The 11674-nt window shown below is 43.5% G+C and overlaps 1 long non-coding RNA gene and 1 pseudogene across 1 annotated transcript; one reads left to right on the forward strand and one right to left on the reverse strand.

Annotated features, from left to right (window-relative positions):
• Positions 1-5694: 5694 nt before the first annotated feature.
• LOC111164596 (uncharacterized) lies at positions 5695-11274 on the reverse strand. The gene is made up of 3 exons (XR_016394382.1): positions 7998-11274; positions 7122-7199; positions 5695-6913 (listed from the first exon to the last, which is right to left on the reverse strand). It is a non-coding gene; the product is annotated as an uncharacterized LOC111164596 (long non-coding RNA).
• Positions 8467-8562, forward strand: LOC115802680 (U6 spliceosomal RNA; annotated as a pseudogene).
• Positions 11275-11674: the final 400 nt, after the last annotated feature.

The raw sequence follows: 11674 nt of genomic DNA on the forward strand, positions 1-11674 counted from the left end.
TTCCTCCTCCCAACACTATAGATGGAATGTTTGTATCCACCTGAAATTCATACGCTGAAATGTTAACCCCCAGTGTGATGGTTTTAGGAGATTGGGCCTTTGGAAGATAATTAGGTTATGAGGGTGGATCCCTCCTAAATGGGATTAGTGCCCTTATAAAAGAGACCACACAGAGCTCCCTAGCCCCTTCCCTTTCCCTATGTGAGGTTACAGCAAGAAGAGGACTGTCTGTGAACCAGGAAGAGGGCTTTCACCAGAACTCAACCATTCTTATTTTTTAAAAAAATTAATCAATTAATTTTTGGCTGCCTTGGATATTTGTTGCTGTGTGTGGGCTCTCTCTAGTTGTGGCAAGTGGGGGCTACTCTTCATTGCGGTGCGTGGGCTTCTCATTGTGGTGGCTTCTGTTGTTGCGAAGCACGGGCTCTAGGCATGTGGGCTTCAGTAGCTGTGGCACACGGGCTCAGTAGTTGTGGCTCCTGGGCTCTAGAGCGCAGGCTCAGCAGTTGTGACACACGGGCTTAGTTGCTTCACGGCATGTGAGATCTTCCCAGACCAGGGCTTGAACCCGTGTCTCCTGCCTTGGCAGGTGGATTCTTAACCACTGTGCCACCAGGGAAGTCCCAGAACTCAACAGTTCTTGCACCCTGATCTTGACCTCCAGCTACCATAACTGTGAGAAATACCTTTCTTTTGTTTGTAAGCCACCCAGTCTATGCTCTTCTGTTACAGCAGCCCAAATGAACTAAGACACTGGGTGATAGGCACTTGAGAATTCATTATCTGTTCTCCTTACTTTTGCATATGTTTGAAAATTTCCATGAGCAGAGTAACCTTAAAAGAAAAAGTTCTGATAGCGTGTGAAGCTTATCAAAGTTGCTGTCGTAATCAGAGTTGGCTAAGCAGCAGAGATGTTAAATCGAAGGTCAGCTAGGAAGGGACATGGCCTCCTCATGGTGATGTGGAGCAATAGTGCAGCCGCCCATGTGGGCGCTGAGCCAGAGCACGAGCAGCCTGCCAGGGCTGTGCTGGGTCCTTGGACCCTGAACAGTAGGGCCTCCTTTCTTTCCGATTGCTTCACAGCTTCTCTCTCAGTTCTGCAGGACCCCGTGAAGAGGCAGGAGCAGATATTTCTGTTCCTTGGAGGGGCAAGTAAAAAATGGAAGTCAGTCTTCAAGTGTCTCTTTGGGAAGGTAGCAGCAGATGGTGGGAGTGGTAGTGTTCTCATTTGCCATCAGACTGGCCTCTCTCTCCCTCCATTAAAAACCCTTTGTCAGTCATCTTACACGCACTCTAAACCTTCCATTTTCATCTCTGTCTCTCTTTTATCCCCGGCATGACATTCTTTTCCTAGTCATGGTAACTTCTTGGTCTTGACTGTGATTTGCTTACTTATGCAAATCTGCAATGAAGTGTTAGGAACAGTATTAAAATAGAGGCCCTACCGCAGTGACACTTACCTGGAGCCCCGTACAGTACCTATTATTAACAGGACGCACAGTTGAAGGAGGGGATAAACACAAAACACACATAAATCAACCTGGGATGCTTCACCCAGACTTTCCCAATCCCTAGCCCTCACCTCGTGCAAAATACTACTCAAAACACAGCTCAGGGGAAGCCCAGGACAAACTGGCTGTCCATTTGTCAATGTGTAAGGCTAAAGATAACCAGGTAATTAAAGAGAACCATCAGTGCAAAGGAGGAGTTGAACCGTGAAGGAGCAGAACAACCTTCCGCTAGGGGAAAACGAGATAATGCTGGGGAGGAAGAGAACTTTTGAGGTGGTCTCAGTAGAGATGGGAGAGATTCAAGAGGACATTATATCCATAAACTGAAAGCAAGTTGCCATTGAAAGGAATAGTCAGAAAACTAGAATTCTTGAAATTGAAATCTTGACAATATGATTATCAAAATTAATTTCAGGGACATCCCTGGCGGTCCAGTGGTTAGGACTCCATGTTTCCACTGCAGGCGGTGTGGGTTTGATCCCTGGTCAGGGAACTAAGACCCCACATGCTGTGTGATGTGGCCAAAAATAAAAAAATTCTTTTTTCAAAATTCCACAAAAGTCTGAAAAATAAAATAGATGCCGCCAAGGACTGAATTCGAAATCTGGAAGATAAAGTTGAAAAAAGAAATCTTCTGAAACTTAGAGACATGATGTCAAAAGAGATAAAAAAAGGTTGGGAAAAGATCGAAGCAGTTTGCCCTCCAATTCCTCTAATAGGAGTCTCAGAAGACGGAAAGAGAACACGGAGAGAGGATGTGACTTTTCTCAAAAGAGAGAAATGACTTGGTCTTCAGATTGAAAGGGCCCATCTCGATACATATTGGTGACACTTCTGCCCTACAGGGATAAAAAAAGAGTATCCTTAAAGTTTTCAGAAAGAAAACATAAAATCGCTTGACTAAAGCCACAATGGATCAGAAGACTCCAATCAGCAACACTGGACGTTAAAAGAAAAGGGAGCACCAAGTTCCAGGTTCTGAGGGAAATGATTTGAACATATAAATATACCCCAGCTAGGCGAAGCCTAAAAATACCTTCAGACACAGGCAAGGACTCTGAAAGATTGTCTTCTCTATCCTTTTTCTAGAACAGCTACTCAGCGCTGTACTAGAGCCAAGCAGAAAAGGAACCCAAGAAAGAGAAAAACATGGGCTCCAAGAAACCAGTCTAGGAGGACAGTGACATGACATCCCAAGACAATGACAGTTGTGTCGCACACCTAGACAGCAGTGAGTCCAAATTAGAACAGGAAGTCAGAGGGCTCCATGGAAACAGTTTTCAGGAAGAAAGTGGGTAATATAACACAAGTCCTGTGATTAGGATCTAGAAGTCTCACCACAGCCTTCGATCAATGAGATGGTGGCAGAAGTCTTTTTTCTCCCCCCCCCGCCAACAAGAAAAAGAATGGCCACTAGATATTCTGAGAAATAAAAGGAAACACTCTACAAGAAAGTCATGGTCTGAATGCGAAGCAAGTCAGATTTTGAGCAGTTAGTGTATATGAGAAATAGTGATACACCCTCTGAATTAAATAGCAATACAATCTGTCGATACAATCTGTTTGAACTTGTAATGGGTACTCGGTATACACATTTGCCTGTGTTGAGTGTGCTTTTTTATTCCTGAAAGTGGTTTGCCATTTTTATAGCATATTTTCTTTACATATCAGCTTTTCCCTAATAATTATTTTGAAGAATCACCCAGAGAATAAACTTAGGTGTAAATTTTGTTCTCATTGTTTCTCTTTCCCTCTCAAAAAAAAAAAAAAGAAATATGATTTTGTGGTTTTTAACATAGTATTGGTGACTTTGTTTTTTTGTTCTCATGTCAAAGCTTATATTTATTGTCTATTTTATATTTTTTAAGTTAATGTTTATTGGAGTATAGTGGATTTACAATGTTGTGTTAGCTTCTGAGGTACAGCAAAGTGAATCAGTTATACATATACATATATCTACTCCTTTTTAGATTCTGTTCCCATATAGGTCATTACAGAGTATTGAGTAGAGTTCCCTGTGCTATATAGTAAGTTCTTATTAGCTTTCTATTTTATATATAGTAGTGTGTATATGTCAGTCCCAATCTCGCAATTTATCCTCCACCCACCATTCCCCATTGGTAGCCTTAACTTTGTTTTCTACATTTCTGACTCTATTTCTGTTTTGTAAATAGGTTCATTTGTACCGTTTTTTAGATTCCATATATAAGCGATATCATATGATATTTGTCTTTCTTTGTCTGACTTACTTCACTAAGTATGACAATCTCTAGGTCCATCCATGTCGCTGCAAATGGCATTATTTCATTCATTTTTTTATGGCTGAGTGATATTCCATTGTATATGCGTATCACATCTTCTTTATCCATTCCTCTGTCCATAGATATTTAGGTTGCTTCCATGTCCTGGCTATTGTAAATAGTGCTGCAGTGAACATTGGGGTGCACGTACCTTACCTTATCTTTTATTTATTTATTTATTTATGGCTGCATTGGGTCTTCGTTGCTGCGTGCAGCCTTTCTCTAGTTGTGATGAGCAGGGGCTACTCTTCGTTGCAGTGTATGAGCTTCTCATTGTGGTGGCTTCTCTTGTTGTGGAGCATGGGCTAGGCGTGCAGGCTCAGTAGTTGTGGCTCGTGGGCTCTAGAGTGCAGGCTTAGTAGTTGTGGCACACAGGTTTACTTGCTCTGTGGCATGTGGGATCTTCCTGCACCAGGGATTGAACCCGTGTGCCCTGCATTAGCAGGTGGATTCTTAACCACTGCACCACCAGGGAAGTCCCTGGGATACATGTATCTTTTTGAATTACGGTTTTCTCTGGATATATGCCCAGGAGTGGGATTGCTGGATCATATGGTAGCTCTATTTTTAATTTTTTAAGGGACCTCCATCCCATTCTCCACAGTGGCTGTTACCAGTTTACATTCCCACTAACAGTGTAGGAGGGTTCTCTTTTCTCAACACCCTCTCCAGCATCAGTGGTTTGTAGATTTTTTTTTTTTTTTTTTTTGCAGTACGCGGGCCTCTCACTGTTGTGGCCTCTCCCGTGGTGGAGCACAGGCTCCGGCCGCGCAGGCTCAGCGGCCATGGCTCACGGGCCTAGCCGCTCTGTGGCATGTGGGATCTTCCCGAACCGGGGCACGAACCCGTGTCCCCTGCATCAGCAGGCGGACTCTCAACCACTGCTCTACCAGGGAAGCCCTGTAGATTTTTTGATGATGGCCATTCTGACTGGTGTGAGGTGATACCTCATAGTAGTTTCGATTTGCAGTTCTCTAATAATTAGTGATGTCGAGCATCTTTTCATGTGCCTCTTGGCCATCTGTATGTCTTCTTTGGAGCAATGTCTGTTTCGATTTTCTGCCGATTTTTTGATTTGATTTTTTGTATATTTTGGAGATTAATCCCTTGTCGGTAGCTTCGTTTGCAGATATTTTCTCCCATTCTGTGGGTTGTCTTGTTATTTTGTTTATGGCTTCCTTTGCTGTGCAAAAGCTTTTAAGTTTAATTAGGTCCCATTTGTTTATTTTTGTTATTTTCATTAGGAGGTGGATCAAAAAAGATGTTGCTGTGATTTATGTCAGAGATTGTTCTGCCTATGTTTTCCTCTTAGAGTTTTATAGTATCAGGTCTTACATTTAGGTCTTTAATCCATTTTGAGTTTATTTTTGTGTATAGTGTTAGAGAATGTTCTAATTTCATTCTTTTACATGTAGCTGTTCAGTTTTCCCAGGACCACTTATTGAAGAGACTGTCTTTTCTTCATTGTATATTCTTGCCTCCTTTGTCATAGGTTAGGTGAACACAAATGTGTGGGTTTATCTGTGGACTTTCTATCCTGTTCCACTGATCTATATTTCTGTTTTTGTGCCAGTACCATACTGTTTTGATGACTGTAGCTTTGTCATATAGTCTGAAGTCAGGGAGCCTGAGGACTTTGGATTTTGATTGGACAGTCATTTAAGCTCAGCATCTGGAAACTTAAACTTATGGACGTGAAGAAGCATAAGCTTAAAAAAATACCCATTAACCTTAATGTCAGTCTCATATTTTCGTAATCTTTTTGAAGTGTTCCTTAGTAACTAATAGGTCTTGTTTTGAAGAAATATATATATATGTATGTATGTATAAAATTCAGCCACTCCTCTAGTTTCAGTTCACTTTTTTTCTGCTAACTCCAAGTAAAACGAAATGAGAGAAGTTTTTAGAAATTTTATTTTTTTATTGAAGTATATTTGACATACAACATTCTATTAGTTTCAGGTATACAACATAATGATTCAACATTAAAGAAATATTTACAGCAGTTATCTTTGGGTTGTGGGATTGGAATGGTGTGTGTGTGTGTGTGTGTGTGTGTGTGTATAGTTTCCTTCTTGATGCCCCACTTTCCACCAATCATTGCCTTCACACTTGCAGACTCATATTTTTTTTAAAGGACCTCACCTACTTACTGATAGCAGGTGTAGGTTTTCTTGTTGAATGCTCCTGCCTACAAGATTTTAGTTTCTCAAGGTCCAGGCCTAGGCCTCTATCCTGTTCCTTTTCCTCTGGCCTGGCTCGCCCAGCCTCAGGGTGCCCCCACCAGGTCCTGGAGGGTGTCCTGGGCAGATGAGAGCCTCTTGGCCCTGTGCCCCTTGATCCCTGCACTCTCATGGGCACCCCACATGGGGTGAGGGAGAAGGGGAGGCAGCCGGTCCAGGTTCGGGTAAGCATGGTGATGGGAACCCACATCGCAAGAGCCTTGAGTTCTCTGTACCAATCATTAGACTTTCAAAGTTGCACAAAGTATAAATCAGAGGCCCAAATGCTTACTAATGTCGAATCAGCACAATAAAGCAATCAATAAACAAAATAGTCTGAGAGGAACAGACTAACCTCAGAGCCTCTTCCCATGAATAAGTATTTGTGGGGACAAAGCATTTTTGGAGAAGTGAATCAGCTCATTTATTTGTAGAGATTTGGGGGATTGTCATAAGGGCCTGAAAGGGTAATGAACATAGGAAACTCTCAATGTTGGTATCATCATGAAAAAGCCTTTCATGGAAAGAAGAGAGACTAGCACAAAATGTGTTTCCTCCCCTTAAACCATAGATTCTTCTCCTTGCCATGCTTTCCTGCAGACAAGGAAGGCCTCTAGCAGAGAGAGTGAGAATAGAAAGGGAAAGGAGAAAATGGAGAGAGGACATGGGAGGTGGTAGTGAGGATGAAACCCCGAGAGGCAGTGAGTACTTCAAACTGGACCATGAGTCATAGAGTGACACGTAGGTCTGTGGGTCAGTTTCCTTTCTTTGCTCCCAGATCTTGGCATTATCTTGACTTTCATCTCTATGTTCTGCTTGTAGCATCTATATTCCAAAGGGCGAGGCCATTTTTAACATCTTCATAGCTCGTACATGCTTCCTGTTGGAAGGCAAACTCGTTAGAATACATCTACGTCCCAAATTAAATATAATTTTTTGGTAAACATTTTTGACAGGATATTACGTTGAACCATAGGAAATTACCATTTTTACAGACCCCCAGAGCAGTCACACATTAGCAATTTCATATTCAATCTAATAATTTTGTCTTTGAAAGTATTTGGCTGTAAGTTCTGCCTTTAACTTACCATTTGGAATTCCCTGGTGGTTCAGTGGTTAGCACTTGGTGCTTTCACTGCAGTGGTCCTGGTTGGGGAACTAGGATCCTGCAAGCCAAAATAAATCAATAAATCATAATTTACCATTAGCTAAGGTTTCTCTGCAACTACTACATAGAGGCTGGGAATTTACGTAAACGGAGAACTTGTAACCTACAGATTATTATTCGAGGTAATGACACTTTAGATGCTCATAATACGAAAGGGGATAATTAATGGAGTTGACTTAAGTGGCATCTGTAAACTGTCCTTTAAACATTTATTGGCTACAACCTCCTCGTTGTTTTTATTTCGGGGCTGTGGCCTGTTGGCTTCTGGTGGCAGGCTCTGATGAGTGATTAGCGTGTGGGAGGTTTATTAGAGGAGATGCTGGGCTAGCACCCATGGGGGAGGGGAAGGAGCCACACTGGACAGAGGCTGGGCTGTAGGGTTGTCACAACCCGCCTCAGCAGCCGCATAGAGAGCTTGGAGCAAGGATGGTCTTCATGCTGTCCGGTTTGGGGCGCCGGTCGCTGGATGCAGGCTGCCATCTGCCCTGGGAGGGGACTGTCCAGAGAGAGCCAGCAGCTGAGGGCTTTAGCCAACGATGTTCCTAGCAGCTGGGGAAACAACCCTGTTGTCCTGACGTGGGGATCTAGTTAGCAAAACACAGCATCCACGACAGTGCCATTTTTTTTAAGGTCTTCTCGTAGCACCCTAGCACTGGGCCTGTGGGGCAGAGGGATCAATGGCCTGTGTGAGAAGCTGATGGGGCTCGAGGCTTTTAAATAGACTTTTGGCTTTTAGGGAGAGAAAGGCTTTCAAATAGACTTAAGAGGAAAAGGGAGGGTATTGGGTGAGACTTGCCAGCAGATGTCAAGGTGGAGGGAGCTCTGGGTAGGGTCCCGAGTCCTGCCTGTTGGATCCTCACTGGTCTTACCTGTGAATCAAGGGGGGCACAGACCTGATGAACCCCATCTCTTCCTCCAGCCCTAGCACTGGGCAGTGCTCTGAGTCTCACCCCAGTGATCCCAAAGTAGAGCAAATCAGAGTCACTAACTGATTCAGATTTGAATTAGGCAGTTTGCGAATCTTTTCCTCGTTCCTTGTTCACTCCTGGGGATTGGTGAGGCAGGGTCCAAGCCAGGCCATTTTACAGACAATCACATTGCTTTCTCCTTCGTCTGGCTCGGGACTCTGAACAGGCACATGTATGAATAGGACAGTCCGTTTCATTACTGAGCAGAAGGCAGCAGGTCACAGAAAGAAAAAGAAGAAAGAAAAATTGGAGAGGAGCCAAGAATTAGAAAACCAGCGGCTGAGTCGAACGCCCACTGTGCTCACTTGGGCAGCACATGGAATAATACAGAGACAAGTAGTGTGGCCCGTGTGCAAGGATGACACAGCAACGCGGGAAACATCCTGTATTTTTTCAGGGGTGATGAAAACATTCTGGAGATGGATAGCAGTGAATGGTTGTACAATAATGAGAATGCCCTTAATGCCAGAGAACTGTGCACTTAAAATGGTTAAATGGTAAGTTTTAGGTTATGAATATTTTGCCACAATTTATAAAATAAAACACATGGCCGTAAGGGATGGAGGGTTGGATAAAGATGTCATAAAGTAAAAGTCATGCAGTTACACTGATGTTACAGCCAAAAAATAGCAAATGTCAAAACCCACATGCAGGCAGCAACGTGCACACCCTGGTATAAATACAAAGTAGTGGAAAGAGCCAACCTGGATATCAGCTGGGTTCAAAGCCTAACTCTGCCACTTCCTAGCTGTGTGACCTTGGACAAGACACCTAACTTCTCTGAGCCTGTTTCTTATTTATAAAATCAAAATGATGACATTGGGGCATCCCTGGTGGTGCAGTGGTTAAGAATCTGCCTGCCAACGCAGGGGACACGGGTTCGAGCCCTGGTCCAGGAAGATTCTACATGCCATAGAGCAGCTAAGTCTGTGCACCACAACTACTGAGCCTGCGCTCTAGAGCCCACGAGCCACAACTACTGAAGCCCACGTGCCGCAACTACTGAAACCTGTGTGCCTAGATCCTGTGCTCCGCAACAAGAGAAGCCACGGCAATAGCCCTCGCACTGCAACGAAGAGTAGCCCCCGCTCGCCGCAACTAGAGAAAGCCTGCGCACAACAACGAAGACCCAACGCAGCCAAAAAATAAATAAAAAAACAAAATCTATTAAAAAAAAAAATTCAGGATGCCTGGGCTTTAGTCATGGTTCTGCCACTGTGAAAACATGGGCAAGTCACTCACCCTTCCTGGATTTTGATTTTCTTGTTGTGAAACAAAAGTTCTACTCAATGACGTCTATGATTAGTTCCTGCTCTAACTTGCTTTTGAGCTTCACAATTTCAGAGCACTCCAGACCTTTACTGGAAAGTGTGTGTCCAGGAAAGGTGAAACTCAGAAGAGCCAGTTCTGTTAGTTTGCTAGGGAGACCATAACAGAAGTACCAGGAACTGGGTGGCTTGAACAATGGAAATTTACAGTTTCATAGTTCTGGAGGCTAGAAGTCCAAGATCAAGGTGTCTGCAGGGTTGGCTCCTGTGAGGGCTTTGAAGGAGAACCTGTCTCACACCCCTCTCCTAGCTGCTCGTGGCTTACCAGCAGTCCTTGGCGTTCTGTCTTCTCTGCCTTCATTTTCATGTGGCATTCTCCCTGTGTGTCTCTGTCTCTATGCCCACATTTCCCTTTTTATAAAGACACTGGTCATATTGGATTAGGCCCACCCTAATGACCTCATTTTTACTTGATTACCCTTGTAAAGACCTTATTTCCAAGTAAGGTCTCACGCTGAGGTACTAGGAGTTAGGTTTCAACATATCTTTTTTGGAGGACACAATTCTGCCAGCCCATAACAGCAATCACAATACGTGGTTAAATATTTCTGTATGGAAGGAATGAAGAAGTGGACTAAAAATAGGGTTTTGAATTTTTTCAATTAGGTGATACCTTTTTTTTATTTCTCTGGAATACCTGAAGTTGAGTTTGTCAGGTATTATCGGGTTTGAGATGCAGTGTCCTTTCAAATGCTTCCCTCTGAGGAAATTTTACGCGTTCCTTTTTTTTCTTCTCCTCCCTACTTGCTTGTTCCCCTCATTCTTTTGTGTCTCCAGCTCTCATTGCATTAATTCTTACTCCATTCTCCTTCATCGCCCTACCTGGATCTCAGAAAATAAGGGAATATCTGTTCTTCATTCACCATGCAGAGTAAAAATGCAGCCATCATTCTCACTGAATCATGACGTCTGCTTTCAAAGCCTCTCTTCTTCCTCCCCGCTTTTCCAGGGACTCAGAAACCTTGGGCTTGGAAGGGACCTGAGATGTTTTCTGAGCCCAGAGGTGGCTTGGGTCTCCTTGAACGGCCTATATTTTTAGGCTGGGCATGACCATCTCTCCACTTTTCAAGTATATTAGATATCTCTTTCTTATGTCAATTTAAAATCCGTTTCCTCATTCTGTCGCCAGTGAGCTCTCTACAGTGTGACAGAATGAAGCCATTGCATCTCCCATGGGAAGCCCTTGGAAGCAACACCAGCTACGCAGGTTCAGACTCCTCGTAACATTTGAGAAGTAGTTTTCTCTGGTTCTACTAGTTATTTAACCAGTCAACTGGGTCTGTGACTAATTAGTTGAGGTAACTTGGGTAGGTGATATAACCTCTTTGAACATCAGGGTCCACATCCTTGAACTGAGTTACAGCTAAAAGACTTGAATTTAAAGGGCCTGCTTTCTTCCTGTCTAGCTTCACTTTTCTGAATCTCAGAAGATCATCGTACTGGGGGCTTCCCTGGTGGCGCAGTGGTTAAGAATCCACCTGCCAATGCAGGGGACACAGGTTTGAGCCCTGGTCCGGGAAGATCCCACATGCCATGGAGCAACAAAGCCTGCGAGCCACAACTACTGAGCCTGCACTCTAGAGCCCACGAGCCACAACTGCTGAGCCCGCGTGCCACAACTACTGAAGCCCGAGCGTCTAGAGCCCGTGCTCTGCAAGAGAAGAGTAACCCCCGCTTGGGGCAACTAGAGAAAGCCCGCACACAGATATGAAGACCCAGTGCAGCCAAAAATAAATAAATAAAATAAATAAATTTATTTTTAAAAAAAGATCATAGTACTTACCTTCCCTCATGGGACTGCTGTGAAATCAAAGGTGATAGTATTTGTCAATTTTTGTTGTTGTTGTTGTTGCTAGTAACTACTGCTGCTGCTGCTACTATAAAGGGCCTGGCAGGAGTTCCTCTTTCTAGGCTGGGTTAACAGCAGAAGTAAATGAAAACCTTTTGCTGCAAGTCACCCTGAGCTTATAGGAAGTGGTTGGGGACAGGATGTGTGGGAAAGCCAGGAGGGTTATTCAAAGAATTATTTCCAAAAAAAAAAAAAAAAAAAAGAATGATTTCCAACCTGTGACCCAAGTTATGATTGTTAGCCAACTTCTAGAGCTGTCTGGGAAATGGCCAAATTCAGTTCTTAGAAGATCAAACCTGGGAGAAGTGCATTCACTGTTCTGGAACAA

Source organism: Delphinapterus leucas, chromosome 9 (genome assembly GCF_059928025.1).
Source record: "Delphinapterus leucas isolate spDelLeu-1000000601 "Yukka" chromosome 9, BTC_Dleu_Yukka2, whole genome shotgun sequence".
Taxonomy (NCBI): Eukaryota; Metazoa; Chordata; class Mammalia; order Artiodactyla; family Monodontidae; genus Delphinapterus; species Delphinapterus leucas.